Genomic DNA, 11,275 nt, shown 5'->3' on the forward strand with positions numbered 1-11,275 from the left:
CCGGCCCGCCCACCCGGCCCGCCCGCCGCGCCCCTGCCACCTCCGGGCTGCGGGCACCCCCCTCCCCCGGGAACCCACCCCTTCCCCCACCCCGGGCCGGCGACCCGTGGGGAAACTGAGGCTCGCGCCCAGTCCCCCTCCCCCTCCCGGCACGTCGTCCCCCCCCCCTACCCGAGGGCCCAAGCGAGAGAGACACACGCGAGGAAACCAAGAAATACCTGGGGGCCCGCAGTGGGGAGCAGCGTGGCGGGCAGGGGACAGTTGGGGTCAGAAATGGCCTTTCTGAGGGAGTGGGCTGAGACTTAGGAGGCGGCCTGGCCCGGTGCTGGCGGGGACACCTGCGTCTCTCTGGGCCCCTCTCTGGGCCTCAGTATTCCCACCTGTAAAATGGCAGACACAGGGGCTGCTTTTGCCGAGGCGGTACATGAACAGCCCTCAGCCTGGCCCGGCACAGAGTAAAAACCCCCACAGGTGGGATTTGGTGTTTCCACTGCTACCTCCAGCAGACTGGGCTGTCTCCTCCCTCAGACTCAGCTCCCAGGAGAACGGCAGTTGAATCCCTGCCATCAGACTCAGGTGTCTGAGGGCAGGGGCTGCACCTCCCACCACAGACCACAGACACCTGACACTCACCTGGGAGGGGGGACATTCTTATTCCCATCCTGCTTATGGAAAACCTCATGGGCCTTTTGTTAAGTCGATCAACAAACGCGTATCGACCACCTGTTGTGGACGGCACACTGCGCTGGGCACTGGGCACAGCAGAGAGCGAAACAGAGAGAAACCCTTGCTTTGTATCAATCCCTGCATCTGTGTCTGCAGGGGAGTGAGCAAATAGTGCCCCAAACCCTGTTAAACTTAAAAGAGCATTGCCTTCCAGCCAACAGGTGTTTCTGGAACATCTATTACCTGCCAGGCACCCTTCCAGGTACCGGGAATATAAGGGAGAGCGGAGGAATACAGATTCCTGCCTTCTCTGAGCTCCGGGAACAAGACAAGACCACAGCTTGGTAATTATGGAATTATTTGTGTGTACAAAGGAAGAGTTTGGGGAGCAGGTATGGAAATGAATGAGAGGGAACCTGCTTATCCGGGGTGTCTGGGAGAGGCGTCTTTGAAGAGGTTTACATTGGAGATGAGATCTGGAGGAGGCGAGGGTGGGGAGGAACAGAGATCCTGAGGATAAGGATTTGAGTGTGTGTGTGTGTTGGAGTATTCAATGGCTCCCTATTGTCCTCACAATAACACCCAAACTCCTCCCTCTTCCCAGGGACAGAGGGACATTCAGGCCCTTCGCTGTTTTCCCAGCTGACCAGACAGGGGCCTGCCTCGGGGCTTTCGCACTTACCGTTCCCTCTGCCTGGAATGCTTCCCACCATTTAAGTCTCAGCTCGCATGTCACCTCCTAAGGAGACCCCCTTCCAGCTGCCCATTCAAGTGGTGTTCACAAATGGCTCACGCCTCCCGTCTTGTGATCCTCCAACACTGTGCCCTGTTCTGGATCCTTCTGGGCCCCAGCACGGTTTGTTTTGTTCTGTTTTGACAGGATCACGATGAGGCTGTGTGGGGACAGAGCCTCTCCCTCGCAGAGCCAGGCACACAGTAAGTGCTCAATAAATGAATAGAACAGGCCGGGCAGTGCATCCAGAAACAGAAACACAGCATCCAGCTAAAGCCAGAGGTCCGCTGGCCACACTCCTGCTGGGAACTTGTAACAAACGAGAGTTCCGCCATTCTGCGGTGCCAGGAACTCCAGGTTCTGGGGGGTCTGTGAAGTCCCGTGTCCAAAACCTTTCCAGGAAGTGTCGTGCCTCCCCTGGATGTCCCCCGGGGCGCTAGATGTAGCATTCCACCCCCCCCCCACCGTGCCTCACCCTGCCAGGCCCCACAGTCCATCCTGCTCCCCCAACACAGAGCTTCAACCCAGCCCCTTCTCTCCCCTCCGCCTACCACTCAATCCTATTCCCTCTCCCCACGGCACCCCCCTCCGGCCTCCTCACCCCTCCCATCTGAGCTCAAGCCACCTACCTCCCCCATGCGAGTGGATTTCACTCTTGTCACCTTTTGTGAGTCTGGCCCTCCCTCACTTCAGACCTTCTCATGGCTCCCCATTGCCCTCGGGACAAATCCCCAGGTCCTCAGGCTAGCATCAGATGCCCTGCATACACACACACACACACCCTCGCCCCCCATCCAGGTTTCACCTCCTGTCCACCGGTTCACACACTCTCTCTGCTCCAGCCACACCAGTCCCAGTACCTACTCTGTGTTCTCTCCCACCTCTGGGCTTTTGCTTGTGTTGTTACCTCTTCCTGGAATTCACTCCTGCTCCTTTTCTGCCTGGAGCAAATCCACGTCTTCCAGGCCCAGCCCCAAAGCATCTCCTGCAGGCAACCCCTCCATTACACACACTGAACTCAGGCTGTTCAGGGAGGGATTTGTTCTAGAACCCATCCTCCTAACGGAAGACGCTGGGGTCCTAGGGAGGGCCCGGGAGGCAGGGGGTGGGGGGGCAGAGTCAAGCACTCACTCCTGGGCCCACCTAGTTAGTGTCGTGACAGAGGGAGCATCTGGAGGGACCAGGGCCTCTGCCTGGTGAGTCCAGAGGAGGCTTCCTGGAGGAGGGCACCTTTACCCACCAGGCTTTAGATGTTTCTACCAGGCACACGCCACAAGGGAGGGTAAATACAGATTTGTGGATTGCCTGAGAAGCCACAAGACCACACACACACACACACACACACACACACACACACACACACACACGCTACGGTGTATATGATCTGCCAGGAAGGAAGAGACACTCTGCTCTGAGCAGCAGCTGTGAGAATTTGGGAAGACTTAGCTGAGAGCAACCTGTGAGATGGGAGACCCCCAGGCAGCCCATGACTCCATAACTCGCTGAAATGTCACATCCAGCCAGAGCAGGAGGCAGGGAAAGGACTCGCCAGGGGTGAGTTACAGTCTGGGCAGTCTAGCACAACCTTCCCGCTACACCGAGAAGGCTGCGCCCAGCTAACTCTTGGGCCTTACAGGGCGTCTCGCCCCACCTCCCGAGGTCTCAGTTTCCCCATCTGCAGAATCCAGGGAGAAGCTGCAAAATGGGGGAAGGGACTTAGCTTCCGATCTCTCTCCTTCCACTTAGGAAAGCTCAGCCCCGGTTCCTGGCTGGGTTTTTATGATGTGGATTTTTTTTTTTTTTTTTTTTTTTTTAAAGGAAAAAGCTGAGAAGCAGCGCTGGGACCCGGGATTGCTCAGACCACCTTAAATCAGCCTCGCCGCCTCAGCTACTGTGGAAATTCCTTTCTCCGCGGTGGTTGGCTGGGTGTGCCAGCCAATCCTCCCGCGGCGCTCCCACATGGGTCCATGACATCACAATGGGCACTGGCCAATGGAAATCAAGAAACCCGCGACCAATGGCAGGAGGCTCTAGGATCGGCTGGGCCAATCGGAAGGCTGCCAGCGGGGTATGGAGAGTGCGGGTCGCCCCCTCCCTTGGAGCCGCTGAGAGCCTCGTGGACACCAGAGCTCACCAGGAGTGGGGGTTGGGGGGGATCCGGTCCGTTTAGTATCCGAAAATCCGGAGACGCCAGCCACCCCCTGAGGCTGGCGAGTCTCTCCTTAAAAGCAGGAGCCCCTCGTCCAGCAAAGTGCCTTGAAAAAGCCCGGCCAGCTGGCGGGGCCGACTAGGCGCCTTTCGCCCTATTTCACAGATGGGTAAACCGAGGCAGACTTCAAATCAAGCTGGACACCTCCCACCTCCAATCCCCGGGAAGAGCGGAGACGCTCAGCCGGGACTGGAGGCCCCTGGCACGACTCAGCTTTTGTTTCCAGGCCCCGCGGGGGGAGGATAAGCCTACGTGTAGGCGGAGGGGAGGGACGTGCGCGTTTCCGTGCCTCGGTTTCCCTGAGCGCAAACGGGAGAGGAGGCGGCAGCGGGGTTCTCGGAAAGACTACGATCCCCAGAAGCTCCCGCGCGGCGCCCGCGCGGGCTGTCAATCAAAGTAACGTGGGTCCCTCTCCCGGCCCGCGCTCCCCCGCCCGCCGCCTCTCTCCTGCCAGCTCCCGCTCCCTCCCCGCCGGCTCCGGGCCCGGCGCGGTATAATTACAGCCCATTGATCCGACCCGGGCCGGGAAAGCGGCTCCCTCGGGGAGGCCAAGCCTTTGGCTTCCGACTTCGCCAACCTCTGCCTACCGCCCCCGCCCCCAGCCGAGCTCCTGGGCCACCAGCCAGGCCTGTCCCCTCCTGAGGGCCAGGGCTCTCAGGTGACCTCGGAGCCTCTGTTCCTGCCAAGGTTGGCGGTGAGCCCCCCTCGGAAGAATCACACACGTTAACTTCCACCTGGGAACGTGGGGAGGCCTCCCCCTTGTTCTAGCGCCCCCCACCGTGACCTTAAGACTTGCGCGCCTCTCTCTGAGCCTCGGTTCGCTCACCTGTATTGTGAGATAGTTGGGCAAGACTTGTTCGTGAAACCAGTGTGCTGGCGCTCTGCTGTCCCCTGTCCCGTGTGTGAGCAGCCAGGCCGGGCCATGATGGGGACTCAAGGAGGGGTTCCCGAGATTGGGAAACGGGGCGTGTGGGAGGCCCACAGAGCAGAGCACTCTGGGCCCCCTGCAGTCAGGGCTGAGATGGACGGAGAAACGGGACTGTGGGTGGGGGCAGAGACAGAGCCAGGAGTGAGGTCCCTGCTTGGGAAGTCGGGAAGGCTTCCTGGATGTCAGATGGGGGTGTGTAAGCTGGGGTTCTGCAGAATGCATAGGAGTTGCCTCATTTGAGCAGTGCATGTGTAGTCGGGGACTGGGCGGCCAGTGTCGGGAGGCACTAGGATTGGCCGAAGGCTCCCAACCCCAGCTGCCGCCTCTGAGAGAACTGGACAGCTCCAGAAAGAAAAGCAGGGGCCTCAGGCAGTCCAGGATGGCCCCTGCTCAGTGGGCTTCCTCACCTGGAAGCCGAGGTGGGTGACAGAATCTTCTAATACACTAACACACACGCTCCCTTCCCCCTACATTTTTGATGATGCATTAAAGTGGCTCAGCCGGTAGAGCCTTCGACTCTTGATCTCTGGGTCCTGAGTTCGAGCCCCGTCTCGGGCGTAGAGATTTGCTTTTAAAAAATGTGATCAGATCCCATCCTTCCCTCTGCTTAAAAATCCATCACCCTCAGAATAAAATCCAAATTCCCACCTGTGTCTACATGGGCTGACCCCTGTCCTCTCCTGCCCTCACCTCCTCCCTCTCTCCCCATCACTCTCACTTCCCTGCAGCTTCTCGGCCCTCTTGGTTGTTACCTCTAACATACCAGGTAAGGCCCTGCCCCAGGACCTTTGCATGCACTGTTTCCTTTGCCTGGATCACGGCTGACTCTTCTCTCCCTTCCAGTCTTGGATGGAACATCACATCCTAGTGAGGCCTGGTCCGGCCAGCCTGGCTACAACAGCCCTCAACCTCCCTACTTGGCCAGCCCCTCTCATTTTATTTCCTTCGGTAAAGTCTCATCCCTCTCTGGACGCTGATTATTTTACGGTCGGCCCAGGCCCAACACAGTGCCTGCCCCTTATATTTGCTGGGAGGATGAAGAGGCAAGCCTAGGGAGGGGCAGAACCCCTTCCAGGTCGCCCAGTATTCATATTCGGGGCACGGATCCAGAGTCCCTGACCTCCTGCCCATTGCTAACCTAGCCTGCAGGGGTCAGTGGCCACCTGAGGTCACACCTCCCTTGGAGGCCCGGGTTCCAATCTGACTTTGCTGCTGTGCCACCGTGATTCTGTAAACTGAGAGGAACAACAGGACCTTCCTTGTGTTGTCATAGGATCAAACAGCTGGATGGGGAGGCTGGCTTTGCCTGTCCTGTGAGTGTGGGCAGGGGCGAAGCAGGGCGGGACCTGGCCCGAAAAGGCAACCTCTATTTGGGGCTCTCCTGGTTCCAGACCCCACACCATACACAGGGACCCTCCATCCCAAGCCTGGGCCTCACCCTCTACACCCCCCACCCCCGCTCCCGGCATCTCCGCGAACCCCGTCTCCATCCCTACTCTTGGGGGGCTCCTGCTGGACCCCAGATTCGCCCAGTCCCCAGCAGGCATCGCACAGACGTGTGTGTGTGTGTGTGTGTGTGGAACACTCTGTGTGGCCCAACCGGAAGCTTACTCTCCCAGCTTCAGGTTTGCTGGGAGCCCTTTCTCCCCGGGCCTCAGTTTGCTCATCTTGAAAAGGGGGTGAGCCAGCCCTTGATAACGGTACCTCTTGCCTTTACTGCGGGGCCAACTGGATTATTCCCTTTACTTTGTGCGCGAACCTGCAACAGAACAGCAGTCCTCCTGCCTCTGGGCTTTTGCCCTCTTGGTTCCCTAGGCCTGCAGCCCCTCCCCCTCCATCTCCCTCCCCTCCTCCCCCCCCCAGGCTCCTGCCATCCAAGTCTCAGCTGAGACGTCACCTCCACAGAGAGAGGCCTCTGTCATTCGCCGTCTGCAGCCCCTGTTGGATCTTTCTTTGTAGCATTTGGTCTGTGAAATCATCTTATTTTCTTATTTGCTGGTTTATTATCTGTCTTCCTAGACGCTGTGGGCTCCACCACGGTCAAGAGCAGCGCTGTCCTGGGTCCCTGGGCACCCACCCCAGGGTCTGTTACACAGCAGGCGTCCAATAAATGCCGGTGACCAGTGGGTCTGGCTGCAGGGCAGGGTGGAGTGGAAGCGGCCAGGCCCAGAGACGCCTAGGGACCCGTGCGGGGTCACACAGCGCCAAGCTCACTCAGGGTGGGCGCTCAGCGGCTGCCGTTCAGGGGCCCGGGGGGGGGGGGGGGCATCCCCGCCCCGCGTCCCGGGTCGGCCAGACCGTGTGCCAGGTAGCCCGCCGCCCAGGCCGGGAAACCCACCATTAACCGCGCGGGCCGGGCCTGCACGTTACCCAACAGGCCCGGTCAGGCCCAGCAGGGCACCGGGAGCGCGGGCCCCGCCCCTCCTCGGGGCCGGGATCGGGAAGCGGGGAGGGGAGGAAAAGGGAGGAGGGGAGCGGGGCGCGGGGAGGAGGAAACGCTGGGGAGCCGGGGAGGAGGCGGAGGGTGGGCAGGAGGGGAAGGGTGAAGGGGACGGGGGAGGGAGGGGCGGGGGGGGGGCAGGGGGAGGGAGGGGCGGGGGGGCAGGGGGGGAGGGGGTGGGAAGGGGCGGGAGGGTCCGGGGCGGGGGAGGGGCGGGCTTCCAGGCCTGGCTGGCGCCCAGCGTCCGGGCCCTGGGGCCGGAGTGGGTGGGAGAGGAGAGGCGGTGGGTGGGGGGTGGGCATCCAGGGCGGGGGCGGCTGCGGGGCGGGGGTGGCGGGGAGGGGGCACAGAGCGGGGACACGTGGGGAGAGTAGGAAGGAGAGACAGACAGGGAGGAGAGGGAGAGCTGGAAAGACCTTGAAGGACGGTGGGGGGCGGGGCGGGTGAGGGAGAGAGACCCGGAGAGACAGAGGATCTGGGACACCCAGAGACAAGGGCGGAGACACACGGAAGGGCACGAGTGCGACAGCCCGAGAGACCGTCGGGGGGAGTCCTCGGCGGGCAGGGCCCTATGGTGCCTGGGCTCCCTCCCGCCGCGTCTAAGGTCAGAACGCGTGTAAACGCGGCGCGAGCCTCCGTCTCCCCTCCAGCCCGGCCCCTCCTCCGCTCTAACACCTGCCGTGGCTCCCAGGCTGGCAGGCGGGGTCCGGAGGGGCTGGTTCGTGCGCCGCCATCTCGCCCGCTCGTTCGATCTTCCCCGAACACCTACCGCGAGCCAGACACAATGCCAAGCCTGGAGAGGCAGTAGTGACCACATCAGGCCGAATGCTTTTGTCACAGACTCAGAGTGGGGGTCGGGGGTGGGGGAAGGGAGAACAAGGGAGTATCTGTTGCCTTAAGTTGTGCGTTGTGATTGATAAAGCCAGCAAAAGAGGGGGTGTTGATGGCAGTCCCCGGCTCTGGGGACAGTGTGTTCCAGGCCAGGGAAAGGCCCTCAGGTGGTGTCAGAAAGAGGCCAGGAGCGCTTAGGGTGAAGGCCTGCACAAAGTCCCTCCCACTCCCCCCTCACCCTTGCCTCCTGCCCTGCCCTGCCCTGCCCGGCACTCCCACCCTTGAAGCCCTGCTCTCCAGCACTGGTTCCAGAAGCTTCCTCTTTCCCTTAAACAAAATGGCTAAGACCCTGGGCCCTGTAGCTTGGACCTTCCTGCATCAGAACCCAGGTTCGTGGCTGTGTGCTCTTGGGCAAGTCACTGCCTCCGTTTCTTTGTCTGTCTAATGGTCCTTCCTTCACAGGTATTTTCAAGAATTAACTGGGAGACGGGCGCCTGGCTGGCTCTGTGGGAAGGGCATGTGACTCCTGCTGTCTGGGTCGTGGGTTCGAGCCCCACATTAGGCATAGAGATTACAAAAATAAATAAATAACTAATAAACTTAAAAAAAAAAAAAAGGAGGGGAGCCTGGGTGGCTCAGTCGGTTGAGCGTCCGACTTCGGCTCAGGTCACGATCTCGCGGTCCGTGAGTTCGAGCCCCGCGTCGGGCTCTGGGCTGATGGCTCAGAGCCTGGAGCCTGCTTCCGATTCTGTGTCTCCCTCTCTCTCTGCCCCTCCCCCGTTCATGCTCTGTCTCTCTCTGTCCCAAAAATAAATAAACGTTAAAAAAAAAATTAAAAAAAAAAAAAAGGAATTAACAGACATGTAGTCAAAACCCTCAGCCAAGGCTGGGGCCTTGATAGATGTTCAAATCGTAGCTGTTTATGATTTCTGTTATCCTGATGACTATAGCTTTGGCTTCCTGATTATTTCTGGTTGCTCCTAGTGGGGCCAAGAGCTCCTTTACCTGAGGTCGGGTGACCTTCTGAGGCGCTGCCTTGTTTTGTGGCCTTGACAATCTGTTGTCCGTCTTTGGGCCCCAGTTCTGTTGTCTGCGAAATGGGCAGCGTGACATTTCCGGGTCCCAGACTCCACCAGCACTGTTTCTCCCCCAAGACTGCATCCAAGTCCAAGTTGCTGATGCCCAGAGGACTCAGGAAGGAGGAAGGCTGCAGGTGCGCCTGGCCCGCCGGACTGTGGCCATTTCGTGGATCACGTGGGGAGTTCCAGCTCAAACCAGGAGCCGGAGGAAGAGGGCTGGCTTTCTGAGCCACTGGGGTGCTCTCAGGCCTAGGAGTCGGTGGAGGTACAGAAGGGGTGTTTGGGGACAGGGGCTGGGTTCCTCTCAGGCCACAGGGGCCTGGGGGAATTCTCCAACACTGAGGACATTCGCACATTCGAGGATAGAGTAGGGGGGCGGCTCACACCCCTGATGCGCACATCCCCCTGCTAAAAAGCCCCTTCCAAAGGGGAATGATCATAGAAGGGGAGGGGCTTTTAAGAAGAAGGGACCCCCCCCCACAAGGGATGGGGTCTGAGAGGGGGTTGGGTGGTCAGAAATGGCTGGGTTCATCCTGTCTGCACGGCTCCCCTCTCCTCCAGTCCTGTGCCCAAGGGCTGGGGGCATTGCCCCCCCCCTCCTCTCCCTGGGCCCCTCCCTCTCAGCCTTCCCCCTTCCTGCTGTGTTCCTCCCCATCCTCCTCCAACTCCCCCTCCTCTCTCCCTAACCCCTTCCCGGCTCTTCCCTCCATTCGCTCTCCCTCCTCCTGTCCTCCCCTCCCTTCTCCACCCCTCCCTTCTCTCCCCCACCCCCTCCCTCCACCCCTCCCTTGTCTTCCTTCCCCCTCCCTAGACCCCTCCTCTCCCCCTCCCCTGCACTCTCCCCACCGCCCCCTCCGCCCCCTCCTCCCGCCTCATTAGGCGCGGCCGCGGCGCGGGGCCCATTAGCGGATCAATTAGCCGAGGTCGCCGGCGGCGCGGTCGTTAAGCGCGGGAGGCCGCGGTGGGGAGGGGGCACCGGAGGCGGCCCCTCCGCCCGCCCCGGCTCCGCGGCCGCTCTCGAGCACCCCCCGCCCCCCCCCCCCCCGACCTTCTTGTCAGCCTCTGCTCCACCGGGGGCTCCCAGATCCAAGCCCCGCAGGTGGGATTGGGCGGGGGGTGCTCCGAGGCCCAAAGGGAGGCCCCCCGAGGTCCCAGATCCTCCGTGGCTGGGCAGGGCGCCCCCTTCTCCGGAGGAGACCCCTGTTTTGGGGGTGTCGGATTTGTGACCCCCCCCCCCCCACGAAGCCCTTCATCTGCCAGCAACATCAGTAATAATAACACCAGCTGACAGCTTGTGAGCCCTTGCAGGCTTCCTGCTAATTCTCGGGAACAGTTTCCCAGAAATTGAGATCAGACAAGTGACTTCACTTGCCTCAAATCACTGGTTAGGCTCTGAGACGGCTACAAACCCAGGTCTGCCCTCAGCAAACTGCTAACGTTTATTGAGCTGCTTCTATGTGCAAATTAGGAAAAAAAAAAAAATTGCAGCCAACACTCCCCATCCCTTCTCTGCCCGGCTCTCCGTCAACACACGCGCTGACACATTTTGTGTTTTCCTGGTTATCTGTCTGTTCCAGCCAGAGGACAGGAATTTATGTCTTCTGTGTCCCTGGGGCTCACAGTAGGTCTCAATGAAGGAATGAAGGGACGTGCCAGGCTGTGCTGTAAGCATTTCCACGGATTAAATAGTATGACCTTCATAACAAGGAGTAGTATTGAGATTACACCCATTTTACAGACAGGGAAACCAAGGTCCAGAGGGGAGAAGCCACTTGTCTAGATGGCCCAGCTATGAGAGGAAGAGCCAGGATTTATTTATTTTTTTAATGTTTATTTATTTTTGACAGAGAAGGAGAGACAGAGCACGAGTGGGGGAGGAGCAGAGAGAGAGGGAGACACAGAATCCGAAGCAGGCTCCAGGCCCTGAGCCGTCAGCACAGAGCCCGACGCGGGGCTCAAACCCACGGACCTCTAGATCATGATCTGAGCCGAAGTCGGACGCTCAACCGACTGAGCCACCCAGGCACCCCTGAAGAGCCAGGATTTAAATTGAGGCTAGAGACCAGATGCCTGGAACCACCATGTGACATATTAATGGCACCTGTTGTTCCCTGCAGGACCTGGGTGGAGGGGCCTGAGAGGACTTAAGAAACATGTCATCCAGGGACCTGGAGACACCTGGGTGGCTCAGTCGGTTAAGCCTCTGACTTCGGTTCAAGTCATGATCTCACGGTTTGTGGGTTCGAGCCCCACGTCAGGTTCTGTGCTGACAGCTCGGAGCCTGGAGCCTGCTTCGGATTCTGTCTCCCTCTCTCTCTGCCCCTCCCCTGCTCGACTTGCGCTTTGTCTCTCTCCGTCTCTCAAAAATGAATAAACGTTAAAAAAAAAA

The sequence above is a fragment of the Lynx rufus genome, unplaced genomic scaffold (assembly GCF_022079265.1).
Source record: "Lynx rufus isolate CCGP_SWC_20201006 ecotype Redwood Valley unplaced genomic scaffold, mLynRuf1.p SCAF_4, whole genome shotgun sequence".
Taxonomy (NCBI): Eukaryota; Metazoa; Chordata; class Mammalia; order Carnivora; family Felidae; genus Lynx; species Lynx rufus.